Below are 21,831 nucleotides of genomic sequence, written 5' to 3'. Positions count from 1 at the left end.
TTTCCCATATTCTCCTCCTCCCAGAGTGCTGGCATAAAGAAAGGACCTTTTTATCCCTTTGTCCCTCCCCAATATAGACTCCCATCCCATATCCTTGTGGTTCTCACATGGATATGGACTGGGAGGAGTTACTGGTGTAATCTATCAGGATTCTATCCCCTTGGCTTGATGTCCTGTCCAGGACTCTGTTGGGTTTGGAAGTGTGTATCAAATCTTGGGAGTGCAAGAAGGGATGGGATTCTTTTGCTGTACCACCCACCTTGCTGCCAGCCAATAAGGTTGCCACTAATGTTGGGAAATACCTGGAAATTTGGGGATAGAATGCAAAAGAAAGGACTGGTCTCAACAACCAGAATACACAAAGGGACCACAGGTCCCAGGAGACCACACTAACAATATATAATTTATTATTCAAAGTGTAAGTGCCAAGTGCAGATTTTCAAAGGAGATTATAAATTATGTTCTACTCCATACATAAATATTCAGAACCAATGCTCAACAGTCCAAAGTTGCAATGTCTATGTACTAAGCACCAAGAGTCTGCTCCGAGGAATGCTAGATTCAAATGATGCAATGTCTGATATTAAATCTGTTGTTTCTTCTTCCTGTAGGCAAAGGCTGTCAAAGAAGGATGACAGTGATATTCCCACGGAAGCCAAGATGGAAAATAGGTCTCCTGGGTTGTTGGCAATGGGTGCGCCAGCAGTTGTAACAGCCCGTTTCACGTTGTTACGCTTTATCAAGCCATCATTTAACGCATCTTCTTCATCAAGTATCTTCCTTACAAACGTGATTCTTAAAGGTCAACTCAATATATACACTATATCCAGCATGTTCTTTTAGATGTATGGGTTTTAATGCTTGTATTCTACTATAGGTTTTACTGTTTGTATTTTACTATATTATTGGTTTTTAATGTCTTTGTATCATTTTAATATTGTGTTACTGATTTTAATGTTTGTATTTTATATGTAGTAAACTGCCTTGAGCACCAGACTTGGGGAGAGGCAGTAGATAAGATGAATGAATGATTGAATGAGTGAGTGACTGAATGAATGACTGAATCTATGTGGGAGCTCCCTTATCAGGAGTAGCTCAGGATTTCATGGTCTCCATGAAAATTATGGGCCTGTATCAGGTAATAATAGCTCCCACATATTGTGCATAAGCTTAATCTGTTTTGCTTTAGGCAGGACAAAACTGATCTGAAGGTGGTAGGGAGATTGATGATGGGTCACAGACACATCATTACCTACTGGTGACTAGACTTATAAGGAAACTAATAGTGCAATCCTAAACTGAGTTACTCCAGTCTAAGCTCATTGGTTTCAGTGAGTTTAGACTGGAGTAACTCTTCTTAGGATTGCACTGTAAGAGTCTGCAGGGGTGGGGAACAGATTAAGATGATCCACCACCAAAGCCTGCTTCATCCAATTGATTTTCAGATGGCATTGGTGGCTTTCATGTTGATATGCTCAGCACTCCTGTCAATGCCTTGGTTGACCTTTGGAATGACGAATTGGCTAAGACAATTTTCTCAGTCACTTCAAGGTGCCCTAAGGGCCTGGGCAGCCCCTTGGTTTACTGAAAGTCTGTGGGTGATGAAAAGGCAAAGGAAGATGGATGGAGCAACAATGGAGAAAGACTTGAAACAAATCTGACAGGCACAGGCTATAGATCATTTTAAAGCCTACTTCATGGTACTGATGGCAGTGAAGAAACCATATTTCTCCACCACCATTGCACTCTCACAATGTAAACCTGTGGAAATCTACCTGTAGTCAAGGGCCTATTAGGCTTTTGGACTACTAGAAGGGTTGGACTTTTCTGCAGCCTGCTGTGATCATTTTGTTAAGTACGTGGTAAATAAAATATCTTGCATCCATTCCAACTTGGACTCTACATTAGCACTGACTGGATCCCTGAAGGAGAAGGTTCAAAGCTTGGGGTTGCTGTTAGACTTGTCCTCCTGTTGGACCAGGACAGAGGAGCAACCCCTGTCCCGAGCCCTCCAGAGATCATCAACCAATGCGACCAATGCCGTTTCCGTACTATGTCCAGGCCTGAAGCCCGACTGATATGGATCCAGATAGACATCTTCCTCCAGGTGCTGGGGAAGTTGTTGCGCCACCACACTCTCGACAAACTTCGCCACAAAACGAAGGTTGGAGACTGGACGATAGTTTGCCAATACAGCCGGATCCAGGGAAGGCTTCTTGAGGAGGGGCCTCACCAACGCCTCTTTTAGGGCCGCTGGGAAGAAACCCTCTCGCAGAGAAGCATTAATAATTCCCTGGAGCCAGCCTCGTGTGACCTCCCGGGAGGCCACCACCAGCCAGGAGGGGCATGGGTCCAATAAACAAGTAGCAGCGCTAAGCCTACCCAGTATCCTGTCCATGTCCTCGGGAGTCACAGGGTCAAAATCTAATCTACCTCTAATCTACCTCCTCTCCTCTAGATGTATTCCCTTCTGACCTGGGAGCCAGAGCAAATCTGTCCTTCTCGGTTTTCTCCCTGAAGCCTTTTGAAGTTGTGGCCCAGCCTGGGAGGGATCAATATTTCCTCCTGAGCAATTTCTGCCTTGTTACTCCCCTCCCCACCCCCCAGTGAGGAGCTTCTCAACAGCTGATTGTAAGACAGCTGGCTGTCCAAAGGGCCAGTTGAAAATGGGTGCTTCACTTAAAGGGCCTGGTGGCTGCCATGTTTGACCCTGTAGGGAGCTGCAAAAGAGAGGGCATGATGTTGTCTCTACCCTGCTGACTATATATTTTATTTAATTGTTTTAAATGTTTTATGAATATTTGTATTAATGTTTTTTAATGTTTGGAATGTTTTGGTGTTTTAATGGTTGCCACATAGGAGACCCTGAATTGGTTGTTAAGGTGGCATATAAATGTTTTTAAATAAATAAATAAATAACCCTTGGTAATAAACTTTCCCAGGGTTATAAAGGCCTATTGAGAGGGGAGGCAACACATGAATGATTCATGAATGATCAGGCAAACCCTGTACAAAGAACCTGTCCTGGCAAATGAATACACTCATATTCCAAGGACTTGGAACAGATTAGGATACACTGGGACACTAACAGTGCAATCCTAACCCCCCCAGGCAGTGCCATCGCTCATGCGCCAGTGTAAATGGGGCGGTGCTCGACAGAACCCTATGGACTTTTGCAGGATAGTCCCGCTGGCGCCCGAGCATGGCAAGGCGAAATGCAGCGGCCCCTAGGAGGTCCCGCCCACTGTTCCCCTGACAACCCCGTTCACACCAGCCAATGGCCACACCCCTCCTCTCACATCCAGGCGAGGGGAAAGCAGCAGCACAGCCAATGGAGAGGCCGCGATCCCCCCTGCTGCCGCCACCACCAATAGGCCCCCATCAGAGGGCAGGCATCCCTGCCAGGGAGGGGGGCAGAGGTGACAGTGAAGGTCCAGATCGAACACCCCCCCATCACCCTTCCAGCCCCCATTTCCGATGAGGGCCAGGCCAGAGGCTGTGGCTTGGTGCACCCACAAATACCCGCCACCGCTGCTACCACCACAAGAAATAGGTTCCCACTCCCTGAAAAGTAGGGCCAGACAGTAGGGAGCTGATCTCCGTTGCCTGGAGAGCAGTTGTAAGTCTGGGAGATCTCCAGCTACCACCTGGAGACTGGTAACCAAAGTAGTCCCCAGGTTCCGGAGGAGCAGGTGGGGGGAGGCAGGGCCGGCAACGAGTGAAAGGAACGCCCACTGGGAACCACGTGGGAGGCCCGGAGGCCGTTTGGAAATGAGGGGAATGAAAAGTACGCTTAGACTTGCTGCCGCGCAACTTGAAAACATCACTGCATCTCTACAAAGCGAGAGCGGGGGCTGGACATTGACAGCCATGTCCCAGTACTGGGGAGATGCCCCTCCAGAGTGAACTGACAGACCCTCCCCATGCCAAGCCCATCCCTGCTTCGCAAACACAACTCCCACCCCCTGGCAGCAGACCTCTTCCTGGCTTATCAGATGCCAGCTGCTCAGCCGATCAGAGAATGAAAGTCCTCAGTGTCTCCCCCCCTCCCTGCAGACATACATGGGCCACAGTTCAATTCCCACCCCTCTGCCTGACATTACATTGGGGGGAGGAAGGAGGCAGGGAGGCTGAAGGGGGTCTGCTTGATACATTTGTGGGGATGTGTGAGTGGAAATGTGTGACAGGGTGTTGAGGGAGGGGATAACGATGACAATGTCAGTCAGGCATTCAAACACAGGAGTTTGTTTTTCAACTTGTTTTATTGAACTGGAAAAAGTGCCATTGTTTTTAGGTTGGAAAGGGAGCCAAGGCATTTCACGCAGCCCTCCTTCTTGCTTCCAGGGGCGAGGCTGAGATGAGGACTGCTGTGAGATATTGGTTCCTGGGCTGGATCCGACTGCCACTTGCAGAGGATTGGGGCAGGGGGAGAAGCAGACATGCTTAGGACGTGCCTGCAAGAGAAAGACACACATGTGGGCTTTGCCTTGGTCCACGGCCAAGACAAAGCCCATACTCCAACATCTGAGAAGATGCACATAGTAGAGAGCAGCAGTGGCAGCGGCAGTGACCAGCTGATGTGAGACCCTCTGGCAAGGAAGCACTCTGCCTTGGGGTGATTGTACCTTTAAGGGAGAAAGTTAACAGGTAGTTACAAACACCTGGTCAAGAGTGGTTTTCTGGCCAACTGCCTCTGGGTCAGGCAGGGGCTGCCTCCACCGTCTTCTCCCCCGCCACGGCTAGTGGTCAGGCAGGTTCAGGTGATGGGGAGGCCAGCACAAATCAGTGAGCCGGCTTAACCACCGCCCCATCTCCTTCTTACCAGTAAGTGCTACCTTGCCCCTTACTGAGATGGAACTTCAGAGTCGGATAACCTGCAAGGAAACATGAGTGGCTATTGTTAATTAGCCAGACATTCTGGACTTTGCCCTTCTTCCCTTCAGCGAGTGCACAGTTCTCCCACTTTTCTTGCAAAGTCCCCAAAGTGCACTCAGTGCCTGCTACCGTGGGCACTCTCTCCCGCCTTGTGTTCAAAGTGCCCATGGCACACAGCAAACGGGCAGAGCTTTCAGCCATGTGCTCACTTACCTGAGAGCGCGGGCAGTGCTGGCTGGATGTTTTATAGGGTGCATCTGCAGGTGATTGGGTGCAGGGAGGAGGGTCCATGCCGGGAGGGCATGCGGACTGACCCCCATGATAGTTCCCATCCTATGCTCCTTCGGGCCATGGGGGCGGAGCTGGGCACTTGGAGAGGGGGCTGAGTTTTCGCCATTTAATGGGCACCTATGGGCTACGCCTTGCTTTTTCGTGGCATAGCTCTTTCGTGCTGCTGTGGGCGTTCCCGATTCTGGAAGGGCTTAGGGAGTGAACTAACTCTGGCCCTGCCCTCCACCCCGCCCCCTCCTGTGCTGACACGGGGCCCTACGCTGCTTCTCTGCCTCTACCCGGCTGCTTCTTGCTCATGCTGGTGCTGGCCCAGCAGTGGTAGTGTGCCTCATGCCACCGCCGACGGAAGGCCATTTATGCACACATAGGAGCCAGTTCTGCCATCGCAAGCCTTAGTTCGGTTTCTATTCACTTTCCCCGCCCCCCTTAGGATTGCACTGCCCATTTCCCCCATCAGTTATCAGGCAATGCAACACCTGAATTTTGTTCAGCACAATTCACAATACTTTCCAAATCCTCATTTGACCTAGAGTCTTTTTTTTAAAGGCTTGTCCCACTTCATTGAAGCTTGTTATCCCTGCCTAACACCCACAGCCACTACATTTGCTGCTATTGCTATTTTAACTATCATTTAGTATTGTACTCAGAACAAAAATGATAGAATTTCCAAATCTATCCTCATCTCCTAAAATAATTATACTGATTCCAAACCAGAGATACCTATTTACTATGAACTGTATCATTCCTTGATCTTCATTTAATGAAAATGTATTTTAAATCCTTCTTGAATTCTCTAGTTTTATTCTACCAAAGTCTAAAAGCACAAGCACATGAGCAAATACAGGGTGGTGAAAAAATTCTGGATAATTGAATATTTTATTGTTGTAGCTTTTTATGTCTGTTATCCATGTCTATTGTGATATATTACTATGGCAGATTACTTGTCAAACTGACAAGTTTACAGTTTTGTTATTTCCCAGATCAATAAAGTTTTAAAATGATTTATTAGGTTACTGCTTTGCTTTGGTCAAGAGGAAAACATAGCATTGACCTTACTTATTTTACTTTTCTGTAGCATATCTTCTTTACTGAACTTTCGTGTTTACATAGCTAACATATTTTACTCACTCCACATCACTTTTCTATATGGCAATGAAAATATCTACCAAAAATCAAGCAACCAAATATGCATTAGTTAACTCTTGGGGGAGGCTTGATATCTGACCCAACAGCAGGAAAAAAATTAGTACATTTTTTTTGTAGCAGCAGAATATAAATGGTTCATAGATTGTAGCTGGATTTATAGTCATGCTGTGCATTTCCACACCTTCACAAGGAATAAAAATATATGATTTTAATGTTTTAAATCATTTCAGTTTAACTCATTGGGAAAGGGCTGAAGTTCCTAAGTTGTTTTGGAGTGGAGGATGGGTAAGTCACATACTTCTTTTCAGGTCAGAAACTGCCTTTGGTTGTAAACCAGTCCCTGTCATCATTTTTTGTTTGCCTAACCAAAGTTGGACTACCGGACCCATTTTATGATAGTGCTAGTCTTTCCTCATGGGTAGATATCAGATGATGATACTGAGGGACTGTTGCACTTTATACTGGATTTGGGCCTAAGGCTTCCATAGCATTCTGTCTTCTGTCCCATGCTATCAACACTGCTGTGCGAGCTCATCAAGAATTTTGGAGTTTAGTGTCATCAAAAGGCCGATGTCTTTCAGTTCTATCTGTACTTTCCACCAGATTCCAGGGAAGCAGTTTTTTACTCTGTATCATAAATCAGTATAAGTCTAGATGAGAGCAAACTGAAACTTGATTCAAACAAGACAGAAATGTTGTTGGACAGTAACAATGATGTGGAAGTAGTATTGTCTGTTTTGGATGAAGTGGTATTCTCCTTGAAAAATATCAGGGTTGCACCTGTGATGTACCCTAGACCCAGTCTTACTTTTGGAGAAACAGATTGCTGAGGTGACCAGAAGTGTATTTTATCATCTTAGGCTAATTTGCCAGAAGGGACCAGTTCTGGAGAAAATAGGCCAGACAGTATGCATGCTTTAACACTATGTGTTAGGATTGTGCATCTAGAAAATTTTCACTGTGGTTTTGTATTCTTGAGTGAAATGTTTAATGTCATTTGTGGTGGAACATTGTTGGGTCAAGCTAAAAAATTGCTAGTGTTTTTTTTTTCATTCTCACAATTTTTGTTCTTTTCAATGGGAAAGGGGAGGGGGGACCAATTGGAGACGCTGGGGCAACTTCTTTGGCATTTAATGACACCAAAATTGCACAGAACACAGTCCTCTCTCTAATATAAAGAACCTCCATGTTTCAAGAAAATTGAGCAAAGTGTTTGCATTCTATGGCTCCCTGAGCAAGTCCCTTCCGGCCATTGTTGTATTTCCATTATTCCCTATGGGGGACTTCTAGGGGAGAGGGGCTAGAGTAATCGTTTTTCAACCCAATGCCACCAAAATCACAGCAGTGTGTCTTCTGCCTGCCCTTCAAGGAATCCCCAAGTTTCAAGCAAATTGGGAAAACTGTTTGAATTCTATAGGCCGCTGAACAAGCCTAGGCTTTCCATTTCCACAAGAAAAGAAAGTCTCTTTCCAGCCAACAAGGAGGGGTAAACAGGGACAGAGGAGGGAAGGGGGAAGGAGAATGCAGCTCTCTGCAGCTTGGGATTGGCTGGGAGTTCTCTTTGCTCCTCCCTTGAAATGATCTAATTGGAGGGGAGAAATTCTTCAGGAAATCAGTACAGATTCAGAGTAAAATGGAAGCTCATCTGCATTGCAGGTAAGCATAGAATTTAGAGGGAAAGAACAGATTTTTTTTCAGGGAAGGTTTTGTGACTCCCAAGCAGCGAGGACTAGCATTTTCATTTCAGAGAGTCACAAGTAAGACCTGGAAACAGTTTCATGATTTTAATGATTTGTGATTTTCATTACACATACCCTATGCATGATTTAACATCCACGTTGAACTCCTGTAATGCGCTTTATTGGGGGGCTGTGTCTGCTCAGAAGCAGAGAGAATACTAATGACAATCCATCACGGGAAACACCTAGTCCCAATATTGTGCCAGCTTCTCTGATTCAAAGTTTGTCTCTGGGCACAATTCATTGGTGTGGACCTTTGAACTGAAGGACCCTTTCAAGCCTACCTTAGATCATCTGCTGGGGCCGTACTTTGCATGCCCATGGCTACGAAAGCAAGGAGAATAAGCAGGGCTTTCTGAGCCATTCTGCCCAGACTATGAAACACTTTTCCTCAGGATATTTGTTTGGTGTCTTGGCTCCTTAACTTCTGATGTTGGGTTAAAATATCATTATTCCAGAAGGTATTTAGAGGCAAATAAGCATATTGCAGTTTGAATGTTGCTGTTTTTGTTGTTTGAAAGCATTTTTTTCTTCATTTTGTTTTGCTGATGTATAGTTTTATTTTTCTGGATGCCTTTTGTTTAGTGAAAAGGAAACATCTGATATAAATAAAATAGTATTGTTTATGACAGTGATGCCCATGTGTGAAAGGAGCTGCCTCTATTGCCTTTGTAGTGATATGTGGAAATATTACTCTGCCGGGAGCAGGTCAACTAAGACCAACCTTAAAACTGCTCAAGGTGAAGCAGTTGTTTCAGGTGTCTGCTTCAAACCACCATCTAGGTGTGCCTTTCTTTTTTTAAAAAAAGGTATGCGTGTTTTGCTTCAGCAAGAAAGATGCCTTTTCTCACTTCAGGTATACAAATGACTAAGGCTTTTTCTTACCCTGTGATTTGCCATGTGGACCACCAGCAAGGAGGACAGCTAGCAGTTGGCTTGAGGAATGAGATGTGCTGAGTCAGGACATCCCAGCCCTGCAAAACTCCTCATAGCCATAGGGGGACATGTGCACCCCCCCCTTCTAGAATCTGCCAACCAATCTGTGGCACGGTTGGCATCTGTTACAATTCGCTTCCCTTCCTCCTCCCCCAGGAGCAGGAGAGGAAGCGCGGCTAACAGCGTGAGGTAGCAAAGCCTGACAGAAGCCGCAGAGAATACTTGGGAAGGGCGACGAGTTCTTCGACTGCTACACACGCTGCGTTGAAAGGCCAGGAGGAAGCCGGGCAACAGCGCCCCGAAGAAAGCGGCTCTACCCTGGCGAAGCTTTCAGCTGTCTCCCTCCTTTACTGGCACGTCCTCGGCAGGCACCTGCGCCGCCCTCGGCCGCTTCCAGTTTCGCCGCTGATAGTGCTGTGGGGGCAGGAGGCAGCCTGGGTTGGCGGGAGCAGGGAAAAGGCTGCGTGGCGTGTGCCTCAGAGCCTCGGTGGCGCCCGGGCTGCTGCTGTGCTGACTGCCACCACCGGCAGGAGCGGCGTCCAAACAGCGCCACAGGGCGAAGCGAGGAGCGCGCGAGAGGGAGACGCAACGGGCGATGTTTGCGGCGGCTCCAGGAAGGCGGAGGGTGAGCGAATTCCCCGCCTGGAACTCGGGAGAGTTTGTATGCTGTGCGTGGAACTGAGGAGAAGAATGTGCTCCAGCCCCACCTCCTCTTCCGCCTCGCGCTGCTGCTGCTGCTCCTCACAAGCAAAGGAGGCTGGAAGAGAAGGGAGTCGGGCTGCCGCTGCTGCCAGGCGCGCTGTGCCTGCGCCGCGGGAGCGAGCCCTGCTGCTGCTGCTGCTGCTGCACCTGGTGGCTTCAGCCGCTCTGGGATGTGCAGCAAACGCCTCCTCTTGAACTCCGCTACTTCTCCCGCCCTCTCTACAGGTCCTCTTCGGCGGCCAGCGGCTTCCCGCCTCGGCTTCTACTGGTACAGCTCCGAGACCTGCTTCCTGGACAAGGATGCCCGGTAAACGCGCAGCGGTGCCATAATCCCTGAGCTAGGAGGAGAGCGTACCGGGGTGGAGGAGGCTGGGAAAGGGAGAAACGCGCGAGGGTGGTGGGAGGCTGGCGGGCATTCACACACTCGCGCCTTCTCTGTCGCCCTCCGCCGCAGGACTTTTCCTGGCTTTGCGGGAGCTGCCTCGGCGAGGGGAGCCCGTCGTTCGGCCCCTCTCGCTGGGGCGGAGGAGGGTTTCTGGGGCCGCCTCCTAGCAGGGCGAGCGCAGTTTGGGCGCTTCCTCGCTCGTTCGGAGGATGCGGTGCGTGCGGGCTCTCTTGGGGGGCTGCGCTTCTGGTGCAGCCTCCCAGTGGCGGATACTGTTGCGAAACCTTGCTTCGGGCTGCAGCCCTGTGCCCCTTGGTACTCAACGGGACTCACGGGCTCTGGGAATGTATCGGGCGTTTTCTCTTGCGGCAGGTCTGGGCATTGCTGAGGGCATCGCTCAGGCGGCAGCTGGCTGGCTCGTGGTATTGCCGAGGGGTGAGCTGTGGCAGTGATGCGTGCGATCCAGTGGTGTGTGAGGGCAATGTTAGCGAGGGCTTGCCGGTTTGACTCCGGCAAAAAAGCGTCTGCTATTCAGGGCTGTGCTGTACATGAGTGAGGTAGGAGCTACCTGTACATGAAAGGGGTGAGGTTTTCCAGGTAGGAGCTACTAAGCTCTCGGTGTATGTGTGTGTGTGCGTGTGTGCGGGGGGGAGTCAACAGTATTATCCGAGTGTTCTTCCTTGGATTCCCTTGATGCTCACTCCCCTCTGTGCGTTTTTGCACTCGGACCAAGGAAGCATCCGGAATGAAAACTCATCAACTCCTTCCCCTCCTCCCCCCACCCAACCCATCTCTTTTCATCGTGTATTTAATAGCAGGTTGTAACTGTGAAATATTGATCCCTTAAGGGAAGCCTTAATATTTGCAAAATGTTTTATATCAAATTAGTGCCCAGCTTCATTTAACCAGGGACTTTTTTCCTCTTGCAGATTTATGGTAGCTCTGGCTGACAAATGTCAGAGGCATTGGTTTGGAGAGGGGGCTAGGCGGGCTTTCTCTCTATTTTTTCTTTCACACTGTTTGGCATGATTTGTGAGAAACATATAACACCGGTAATTGCTGGAAATTTTTTAATGGATTTTGCTAAGCGATTTCTATATTTCTCCTTGATTTTAGAGGGAAATGCTTTGACAATAATGTCCCTTCATGTTTCACTTCAAAACCTTGCTTATTCTAAGCTTGCTGTTGTGGAATTGAAAAGTGCATAAGCATATGGATCTTACTGTCTGCATCAGACCCATCTTATATACTTTCTGGAGGGATGCATAAGACAGACTGGAAAGCAATAAAATGCAATTAATTATTATAAGTTTTTTAAAATAAGGTTAGATGATACAGGAAAAGAAAGCCTTTGAACTACAGTGGTCACAGTCTAGAAACCATTTACTTAAGTCAGAAGCAGTACCGTTGACCTCTGTGAGACTATTTGACTAAGCAGTCAGTGGATTACAGATAATGTGCCTTTTAATCATCCTGCAGATTGTGTCTCATTTATTAAAGAACTAAAAAGCACAACGATTTCCCTTCCTGAAAAGAAGGAAGGTTCGTCAGAAGCACAGTATTGTGTTTGGGGAGGGGAGGGGAATTTCATGTGCCTATGACTAGGATGCTAGTGTGGTTAAAGTCTCTAGGAACATAAAATTGGTCACAGTTGGGGCACTGATCCAGTGGCCAGAGTAAAGGATATCTATTGATTACTTAAAGTAGCATCACTTGTTAACATTCCTTCTTTAGAGAAGACATGTTACCTATACTTCATGCACATATTTTGCCAGTTCAAATGCATGGTACTAGGAAAAATGTTTTAGTTATCCAAGATATCTGAGTCCTGAAATTATAGAGAATATTATTGTATTATATGTTTTCATAGCTATTTTTTCACTAGGAAAGTATGATAGTAAGTACTGTGCATAAAGTTTCAAAGTACTTAATTCAGCAGTAAGGTTTTTGTTTGTTTCTTTCAGATCTGGGGTTTAGTTATTTGGGACAATAATATAGTAATATTATATAGACACAATAATAGACAGATTAAAACTATACATTCTAACTATCATAATCAAGAAGAAATAAAATTATAAGGTAGATCTATTCTCCTTTATTCTTGAACATCTCATTAGCTGCATATGAAAAGGTGGAAATCCTTTCTCCAATTTAATGTTGCATATTATAATATTATATGCTTGATTTTATTGCAGAATCTTATGTATAACTGGGATTTTTTATCCTTTCTAAGGGTGTTGCATATTTATACCATATGCATATCATAGCACATATTTTGTCAAATCAGTGGCCAAACAGAAATATAACAGCTCAGGAGTTTTCATTTGGACTTAATAAACAGTTGAGTTCAGTACAGTTTAGTATAGTGTATAGTGACTTCTTACTGATCGAGTGTCTTATCCACTGTGGAGATAAAGGAAATATAACAGTACTTTCCATGAAATATGTATTAATGTAAGCAGCCATTCTATTTATAGCAATCTCATTGTTTAAAATAGACTTCCATCAACACTTGATGATAGTTATCTGAAATATGCCTTTCTAAGGTGAAGGTTTCCAAACAAAATAATATATTGGCATTTAACATGTTTAATTATTCTTAGGGAGTCAAGTGAAGTACACGTTCTCCGGGGTAAGTACTGTTGATTTTCAGAGAGGATATCTACAAGTAAAGTCTGTTAGAATCTATGGAAAGTGTATTTTCAAATAAGTATGAGTAGTAAGATTATTCTTGGGTTTCTTGGCAGAACAAGTATCACTTTGATGTTCTGCCTGTTAAGCAAATGCTTTAAAAGACCATTTCTGCATGGATATTATAGTGAGGTATCATAGCTTAACAAAGTATGGATCTGAAAACAAAATACCTTGCTCAGAACCATAGAGCTGTGTGGAAAGCTTCACAATGCAGTAAGAAAACCCATCCAGATTTCAGCTACCTGCATCAAATGAAAACCTACTTCTAAAACTCGCAGGACCTTTAAGAGCAATTTCTGATGCATGGGTGGGGGGGATGCAATTGAGAAAAATAAAGAGAAACTGCACAACACTACTCATGTGGAAGTTCCTGTGTGTTTCTCTTTGGATTCTGGCCCTTGAAATAGTGTTACAACAAATGTATTGCATACCACTGAAATAAACCATGGTACTGTAATCACAGTTTACGCTTCTATATAGATTATGTAGCATTTAAAAGAGTTGTAACAAGATTATGCATGATAATATTTGAACAGCTATTGTGTCATACATTGGAGTAGAAGAAGTGATGATATGTCACATTAAAAACTGGCTCCGCAATTTTTTTCAGCAGAACACTGATTTAGTTTTGTATATATGTGCATGTGCATGTGTGTATGGATGCACACCCAAAGCTATTTTGCTGATTGTTTTGATCAAAACAATTAATTGAGGGAAACAAAGTTCATATAGTTTAATATTGCGCCATTTAATGGTATTCTTTTGTACTTCTAAATGTTTGTAAGCCAAAAATTCATGCATTAAGATGAAAAGATTATCTCTTAGGGGAGTCTTAAGACATTATCAGAATACATTTTATGAAACAAAAATGAGAGTTGAAAAGGGTGGAAATAAACATATTCAGTAAGGATGTTGAGCTAAAAGGGTCCATTCTGTTACCATTCTGTTCATCTGCAACTTTCTTTTGTTTGGCTCAGTGAGTCCTCCAAAAGAATTCAGATGGTAAATATATCAGATTGCAAAATCTTTGTGAGTAGGATTATGATAGCTAACCAAATGACCATCCCAGGAAAATCCATGTCGGAAATTCTGTTCTGTTGTAACACTTGTCCTGCATCCATGGTAATCATTTTAAAGCACACTTGTGGAAGAAAAGATGTTACAGAATAGGGTTACTATCAGCTGAATTGCTTATGTGGTTCACCATGAAGCTCTGGATCCAGAGGGGGAGATCTTCAGTATGAAAAATACCAATATAACATTATGTGGATCTTAATGGGCCAAATGATTTTAAAAGGGTCAGTGTTTTAAAAATTGTTAGTTGAAGAAAAGTTGTCACAGCCGAGTTGCTTCATAACCTAGGATAATAATTTTTTGTTGACATTATATACTTCAAATGGTTAAAAAGTATGATTTCCGTAGTACACAATCACTGTTTCTGTGGATTTGATATGCAATGGGATGCTTTCAGAGAAAGAAATCTAGCTCTCCATCTGGTGGGAATTAGATAAACATTTTCTTTATTATTGTATAAAAAGAGCAATGTTCAATCCATTTTTTTCCCTGGTAGAGAGGATATACATCCATTCAGATTGCTGCAATAAAATCTTGTAACTTAATGGCTGGAATAATCTTGAATAATTGTGTGCATTTGTTATAGTCTCAAAGGACAGTCATAAATACAGTGGTTATGCTGCATTATAGTAGAGTCTTTGGAAAGAGAGATAACTAGAAATTACAATTTGGCAAATCTATGAAGAATCAGTACATACAATAAAATGTTTGGTTCAAGCAAGGCTTTTAAATGTAATTTCTATCAATAGGGAAAAATTGTGTGCTTTTTCAAGATAGAACTTGTATAGACATGAGCAAAGGAGGCAGGAAGAAATCTGTTTCCCATAATTGGTTTTGCTGTAGGTTTATTGTGAGTCAATAAAGATGTGGACACACTTTTCTAGTCTCCCACCCAAATAGACTCTATCACATCTGATATTTTAAAGCAGCATTTATTAAGAGTATACTGGTTAAAGTTATTATATTTGAGATGTCTACAAATATGGTTATGGCATGTCCAGCTTCAGTACTCTTTGTTTGATGCTTATGTCTAAAACTGGAAGAAGTCAAAGTTCAAGTCAATTAAGGAGGTTCAGTGTTTGCATCTTGCTATTTAGAATGCGCAGTACAAGCTGGCCACACAATTACTGCCTTCTGTGGTAGAGGCAGGAAAGGAACCAGTGAAGAATGAAGTTGCAGAGCAGTGGTTGGATTTGAGCATTGCACAAACCTGTCATTTTTAAAAAAATCACATTAAGTTCTTTAATGGTCAAGGAAGGAGCTTAAACTCTTTCCTTCTGCAGTCTTGAGTTTGGCTGATCTGCTGAATTTTAATGATTTTTAAAAGGCCTGCATAGTGTTTGGTATTTTTCAAACTGATTAAATGACTCCTGATGTGTAAATCGTGTCCAGTATTACATAATTAATTAAACAACATGCATATGAAAATTCCAAACTGACTGCAAAGTATTTTTCTTTGTCTTACTGAAGTATTTAACTCTTAATTTTAAACAACTAAATTTTAAACAACCTGCTTATCATTCTGAGTTATCGAGTTTTCAACATAACAAAATTATTTATTATGATAAATTATGATAGACAACAGACGTACTGGATAGAATTGCTAAATGTTCAAAGAATTCTGAAAGAATAATGAATAGAAACCAAAATTCCCTTCATCAAAGGCACTTAGATAACTTAGTAATTGTAAAATAAGAGGTAAAATAACAAAATAGATTTTTTCAGATGACTAGATAGGGCAGGAAGCTAGTAGGGAGGAAAAAGCGGGGGAGGCAGGCTGGGAGCCACTGGGCACACAACAAAATGGTGCATGTGTGTGCTCTGGATTCCCTGATGATGCTATTTTGGGGGCTAATTTTGGCTGCACTGAGACCCCGAAGCTTCCAGTTTTCAACCAGAAGTGCATCATCAGGGCCTCTATAGAACAAGCATGCATTCTGTGCATGTGTGAAGAAGAGTTGGGACCCTCCTGCCTGCCTAGTGATCCCCTCATCTCCTGATTTGACAGTAAAGGAGGTGAGCAACCCTAGATGGGATCTTGCAGAGGATTTCTGCTGATAGAAGGAAGGGAATACTTGCATTGTATCCACCCCCTCCCTCAGCACTAGACATGGGCACGAATCGAAATACGAAGCAAATTTCATCACGAAATGGACCGTTCTATGTGTCGTGAAACAGCGTTTTGTGGGGTCACGGTTATCACAAAATTCACAACTTTTTGTCCTGTTTCATTAGCTTTGTGAAAAATTCGTAATTGTAGACAGGCTGGCACCGATCCATTGATTTCCTAGGCAACAATGATCCCAAATCTTTTGTTGCCATTGGAAACCCCAATCATAGCCTACTTATCCTTGATTGGCAGCTCTCCTAGCCCTCTGAAGAGCTTCCATTCTGCCCTACACAACCAGGAGCTGGGGGTCAATCCCCCAGGCAACCGAAGTGGGCATTCTGTAGCTATGGGCACACCAATCTCGCCCCTCTAAAACCTGTTAGCCAACCACAGACCTCCTGTTCTGATCTATGTCAGCGTTTTGCTGGGATTGGAGTGGGAAAGTGTGTGGAAGGATTTGGGATTGTGCTTTTGGCTGCTGCTGCTTTAAAGAGACTGAAACAAGCCTCTTATTTCCAGCTCCTGGCCTTGCTGTGGGAAGGTCTTTGGGTGAGGGAACCTTTTTTCCTCCACCCCACCCCACCCCACCTCACCCCACCCCACCTCTCATTCTGTCTTCCCGACCCAGCTCCACCACGGCCGGTCCTTCATCCTCCTCTGATCCAGCAACTCCCAGTCCCTGTTTCAGTCATGCACTCTGGCAGCACTTCCCTTACCACCCTTCCCAGTCAACGTATTGCAAACTGGGAGGTTGGGTGGAGGAGAGCCTGCTGAAGTCTCCCTACGATTTTAGCATCTCCAGGTATGAAGGGGGTCATTGAAACGCCCCTGGTTCTGATGAATCATGAAACTAATGAATCGTTTCGGCAAACATGCCAATTTCATGAAGTTTCATGATTCGTGGATCGCGACGAAACACGAAACTGTCATTTTGGGCTTTTTCCATTTTGTGCCCATGTCTAATCAGCACCACTGTGGCAGACTTCTAATTCTCCCTGTTTTACAGAAGCAGCATTTCTGGAAGAATTTTGAACAGTGGGAAAGGATAGATGAAAAAGTAACATTCTGCTGCTGAATATTCTTCTGTACGTGGATATTTTTGGTAGGATTCAAGACATCTTATTTATAAGGTAGAAAATCCCAAGCTGACTACAAAGTGCTTCTTTCAGACTCCAGATGGGGCCTGGAGATTTCCTGGAATTACAACTGATCTCCAGACTACAGAGATCAGTCCCCCTGGAAACAATGGCTGCTTTGGAGGCTTGTCTACCTCTATGTCATTACACTTTCTTGAGAACCCTCCCCTCATCAAACTTTGTTCTCCACCCTCAAATCTCCAGAATTTTTTCAACCTGGAGTTGGCAGTTCTATTTTAAACGCACTGTTTCTGAAGTGTTGAATGAATCCCTTCCCTTCCTGTAATGTTCATCTCTTCTGATATTGTAATCAATCAACAGAGGTATGCATTAGGAAAAAAAATATGCTGATCTCCAAACTCTGAATAACAAGCATTGCTATTAAGACCCAGCATGGCAGTGATTAGGATGCTGGACTACAGAATGTTCAACCCAGGTTTGAATCTCCATTTTGCTATGGAAAGTTGCTGGATGATCTGGTGCCAGTCACTCATTTCTTGCCTAACATACCTCACAGGGTTGTGGTGAGGATAAATGGAAGAGAGGATAATGACTTAAGCTGCTTTGGGTCTCTATTGGGATGAAAGATGGAGTATAAGTGAAGTAATAAATAATACATTAATGTCTATTTTTCTTTCCATTTTTTGAATTGAACATGATTGGGGACAAAAATTCTACCCCTCAGTTTAAACAGTAGCTGAAATTTTGTCTCAAGGGGTGTGCAGCCCGAAAACATTTGGGAACACCCAAAACCCGAGGTGGCAAGCTGCTTCGGATTCGGGTGTTTGAATCACTTCGCAATGCTCTGTAAAGATTTGGAGCACTCAAAAGTGACTCAGGGGGCTGGGTTTTCTCCCAGCACCCCCTCCATCACCCCCCTGCCTCTTTAAGCACAGATCCCTTTAAACTATCAGCTGGTAGGTGGCAGAGGAGATTCCCCCCAGCCACCTGACAGCTGATAGTTTAAAGGGACCTGTCGCTTGCAAGTGGCAGGGCTCTTTAAACAGCCCACCCCACCCCCATAGTCCCAGCCCCCACCCCCACTCCAGCCCCTCACCAGCCCCAGCCCTCCACTGACCTTACCTCTGATGTTGGGGGCGGGTGGTGAAGGCCTCCTCCCCTGCCTTGCAGACCTGCAGCAGAGGAGAAAGAAAAAAACGCCCTTTCTGCCCCTCAAATGGCAGCCGCTGCTGCCATTTGAGGGGTGGAAAGGGCTCTTTTTGGCTTCCTCTCCTGCAGGCCTGCAGGGCAGGGCAGAAGCCTGCAAAGGGCCCTCCTGCCCCTCAAATAACAGCCACAGATGCCATTTGAGGGGCAGAAAGGGCCCTTTTAGGCTTCCTCCGCTGCCCTGCAGGCCCACAGGACAGTGGAGGAGGCTACAAAGGGCCCTTCTGCACTTCAAATGACAGCTGCTGCTGTCATTTGTAGTGTGAGCGGGCCCTTTTAGGCTTCCTCCGCTGTTATGTGGGCAGCGGGGGAGGCTGCAAAGGGCCCTCCTGCACTTCAAATGACAGCCCCTGCTGTCATTTGTAGTGTGAGCGGGCCCTTTTAGGCTTCCTCCACTGTTGCACAGGCAGTGGAGGAGGCTGCAAAGGGCCCTCCTGCACTTCAAATGGCAGCAGTGGCTGTCATTTGAGGGGCAGGAGGGCACTTTGCAGGCTTCTGCCCTGCCCTGCAGGCCTGCAGTGGAGAAAGCCAAAAAGAGCCCTTTCCACCCCTCAAATGGCAGCCGTGGCTGCCATTTGAGGGGCGGAAAGGGCATTTTTTTCTTTCTCCTCTGCTGCAGGTCTGCAAGGCAGGGGAGGAGGCCTTCACCACCCGCCCCCAACATCCGAGGTAAGGTAAGTGGAGGGCTGGGGCTGGGGCTGGGGTGGGGGGTGGGGGCAAGGGCTATAGGGGGGTTGGACTGTTTAAAGGCCCCTGCCACTTGCAAGTGACAAGTCCCTTTAAACTATCAGCTGTCAGGTGGCTGGGGAGGATCCCCCTACTGCCGCCTGCCAGTTGATAGTTTAAATGGCCCTGCCAGCTTGCAAGGGCAGGTCCCTTTATACTATCAGTTGTTAGGCGGTGGAGGGGGGACTCCCCCAGCTGTCTACCAGCTGATACTTTAAAGGGAACTGCTGCTTGCACGGGACCCTTTAAAGTTGCCCCAAAGCTTCTGAAGCTACCCGAATGCTTCATGGAAGCTTTGATTCGGGATTTCTGACTCGGGGCCATCATGCTGGCCCCGATTCAGGAATCCCGAATCTTTATAAATAGGGTCCGATTTGGGTATTTTACCCGAATCGGACACCTGACGCGCACACCCCTATTTGTATCACAGTTTAGAAGAACATAAAAATTTAAGTCAATACCAGTGAATGTTCAAAAACTATTTACATATTGATTGGATTTTCCCTGAACACATTGTCTTCCTTCAAAACTCAGCAATGGATGCATGTTCTTGGAGCATTTTTTGCTTTCTTTTGTTTCCCTTTTCCTGTTTACTGTTAGATTCATCCTGAATTTGACATGTACTGGAAAAGCAGTTTGGGTTCTAGAGCTTGACAGTAACAGTAATTTGTACATGAAATTTAGAAAATATAAAATTATGAAATTATGAAAAGCTGCTCAAGATAAAATTTATTTAAATTAGTATATTGGTTCAAGTTGTATAAGAGAAATTGGCTCCAAAGGTAAGTTTTTTAATTACAACATATTTGTAGCTAAATTTTCTTTAAATCCAGGATGGACTGCAATGTGGGAAAGTGAAATCAGGCAGCTGTTAGCCAATACTTTCATTTTCACAGAGAAACAAATTGTATTGTCATGTAGATACATTCTGAGACCTCAGCAAGCCTAATTCTATGCACAAATGCAGCACATAATTAAATTTTTGTACAGTTAAAGTTTCTATTGTAAAGAGACCTTAACTATACAAGAATGTTCCTATTGTTATATTCATATTATGTATAATTTGCATGGAAATCTTAACTTTTGGGGGGAAGGTAGTGTCAAAAAGAGACAGGCAAGCACAATAAAAGCATCTAGTTTCCATTCAGATCACACAAGGTAGTGATGAAGCAGCATCATGTTGAGCAGAGTTTCTTCCTATGAATACCTAATATAGATTTGTACCCTTTTGCACCCCTATTGATTAGATGAATCCATTTTGTGTGAACAATATTAATATCTTAGTATCTTGTAGAGTATAATCAAATAGTGTAACTTCTCGCTCATAATTAAGTCTGCATACATAATAAAGTCTGCAATCATATTCCCTTTGTCCATGATCTTATTCCTGCTTGTTGACAGCTTCTGTAGAGACTCTGCATGGCAGTTATTGGTTGTTTTGTGGTACCCACACAGAATGGCCACCAATCTATCTCTTTAAACTGAACAGAATTCAGAGGAAGCTCTAAGAATTAGTCAACACTTCTGCTTGTTTTTGTGAAAGACTGAAAGAGTGTAACACTGTGTTTATTAGGGTTGATAGGTTCCTCTACCCTCCTGCCAGGAGGGGGGGCGGGGCTGTAGGATCTTCTTGCATGCTCCTGTAGGCTCTTACCTGTAGGATCTTCTTGCATGTGTGCAAAGTCAAAAACATCCTGGGCCAGTGGACAGCAGGTGCGCTCTCACCAGGTGTGACTACAGCAGTTCCTCCAGTGATGTTATCGCACTCAGTGGTGGGCATGCTCCTGTGCTTCCTAGGGACCAATTAGGGCCACGAAGTTCAGGAGTATGCCCGCCACTGGGCACAATGACATCACTTGAGGAAATGATGTTGTTGCATCTGGCGGGAGCACGCCTGCTGAGCGTTGGCCCAGGAGGTTTTTTGCCTTCCAGATCTGTTCCCTGGGCCTTTCTCCCCTGCCAGCCAGGTGAGTGGCAGCAGGGGGTGGAGAAGGAGATTCCTTGACCTTGCAGCCCTAGTGTTTATCCAGTGAAGGCAAACATGAATTTACTCAAAATCTAAACACAGCAATGTGTGGAGATGGCAGCAGGCTTTTGGTCTGTGAGATTAACAGCATAATGAGATTCAGTGATAGATGATAAAGAAGGAGCATTTTAACACTCACTTGGACTGTGTTCACTTTTTTCCTTTTAATTTTGAGGGTAGTTAAATACTGGAGCAACATCTCTAGGGACATAATTGAAAACTCCATTGCTTGAAGTCCTTTCAATCAAGAATGAATTTAATGAGGATACTGTGCCTTAGCTGTAATACCAGAATTTGATACAGGAGTTTGGTGTGGAAATGCTGTTATGTGAGGAATCTGGCTAGATTATAGTCATTGGCACCTTCTGAATCTATCGTGACAGTGCTTCATCTAGCATTGCAGACAGTGGCAGAGACCTTTACCATGTTACCTGAACTGGTCTTCTTGCGAGTAAGAGAATTGTGGGGGGAATTAGCAAACAAGGAAGGCAGCTATGTGAGAGGCCAGTAACTATGCGATCTTTTCCATCAATATCTATGGGGTCCCATCCCAAAATACAAACAAGACTGGTGCTTAAATTTCAAAGAGTAATATTTTATTGAAAGAGGAAAATGCATGCACATACACGCCGGGTAAATAGTAAAAATGGTTACACACAGAGTCCTAGGAAGCTAGGCAGAAGTTGGAATAGAGTGAGGGAGGGCAAAGTATATCTACCTATCCTGAAGAGTAGTCCAGTCCATGGGGGAAGAGGGCCACTTCAAATGCCAGCGTTCTCAGCTAGGAGAGCAAGAGGCTTGGGGCAAACCTCAAGGAAATAGTG

General features: G+C 44.8%; 1 protein-coding gene across 2 annotated transcripts in view; it reads left to right on the top strand.

The window, feature by feature from the left end:
- The first annotated feature begins 9,821 nt into the window (after window positions 1–9,821).
- The window catches only part of HS3ST5 (heparan sulfate-glucosamine 3-sulfotransferase 5), a 315,479-nt gene continuing 303,469 nt past the window's right edge, over window positions 9,822–21,831 (top strand). For both annotated transcript variants that reach the window (XM_054970504.1, XM_054969835.1), the window contains exon 1: window positions 9,822–9,996. The gene's annotated coding sequence lies outside the window, so the exon portion shown is untranslated. The remainder of the gene's footprint in view (window positions 9,997–21,831) is intronic.

This window comes from Eublepharis macularius, chromosome 1, assembly GCF_028583425.1.
Source record: "Eublepharis macularius isolate TG4126 chromosome 1, MPM_Emac_v1.0, whole genome shotgun sequence".
NCBI lineage: Eukaryota > Metazoa > Chordata > Lepidosauria > Squamata > Eublepharidae > Eublepharis > Eublepharis macularius.
Note: the sequence above shows the minus strand (reverse complement) of the source record. Positions and strands in the feature narration are given on the sequence as shown.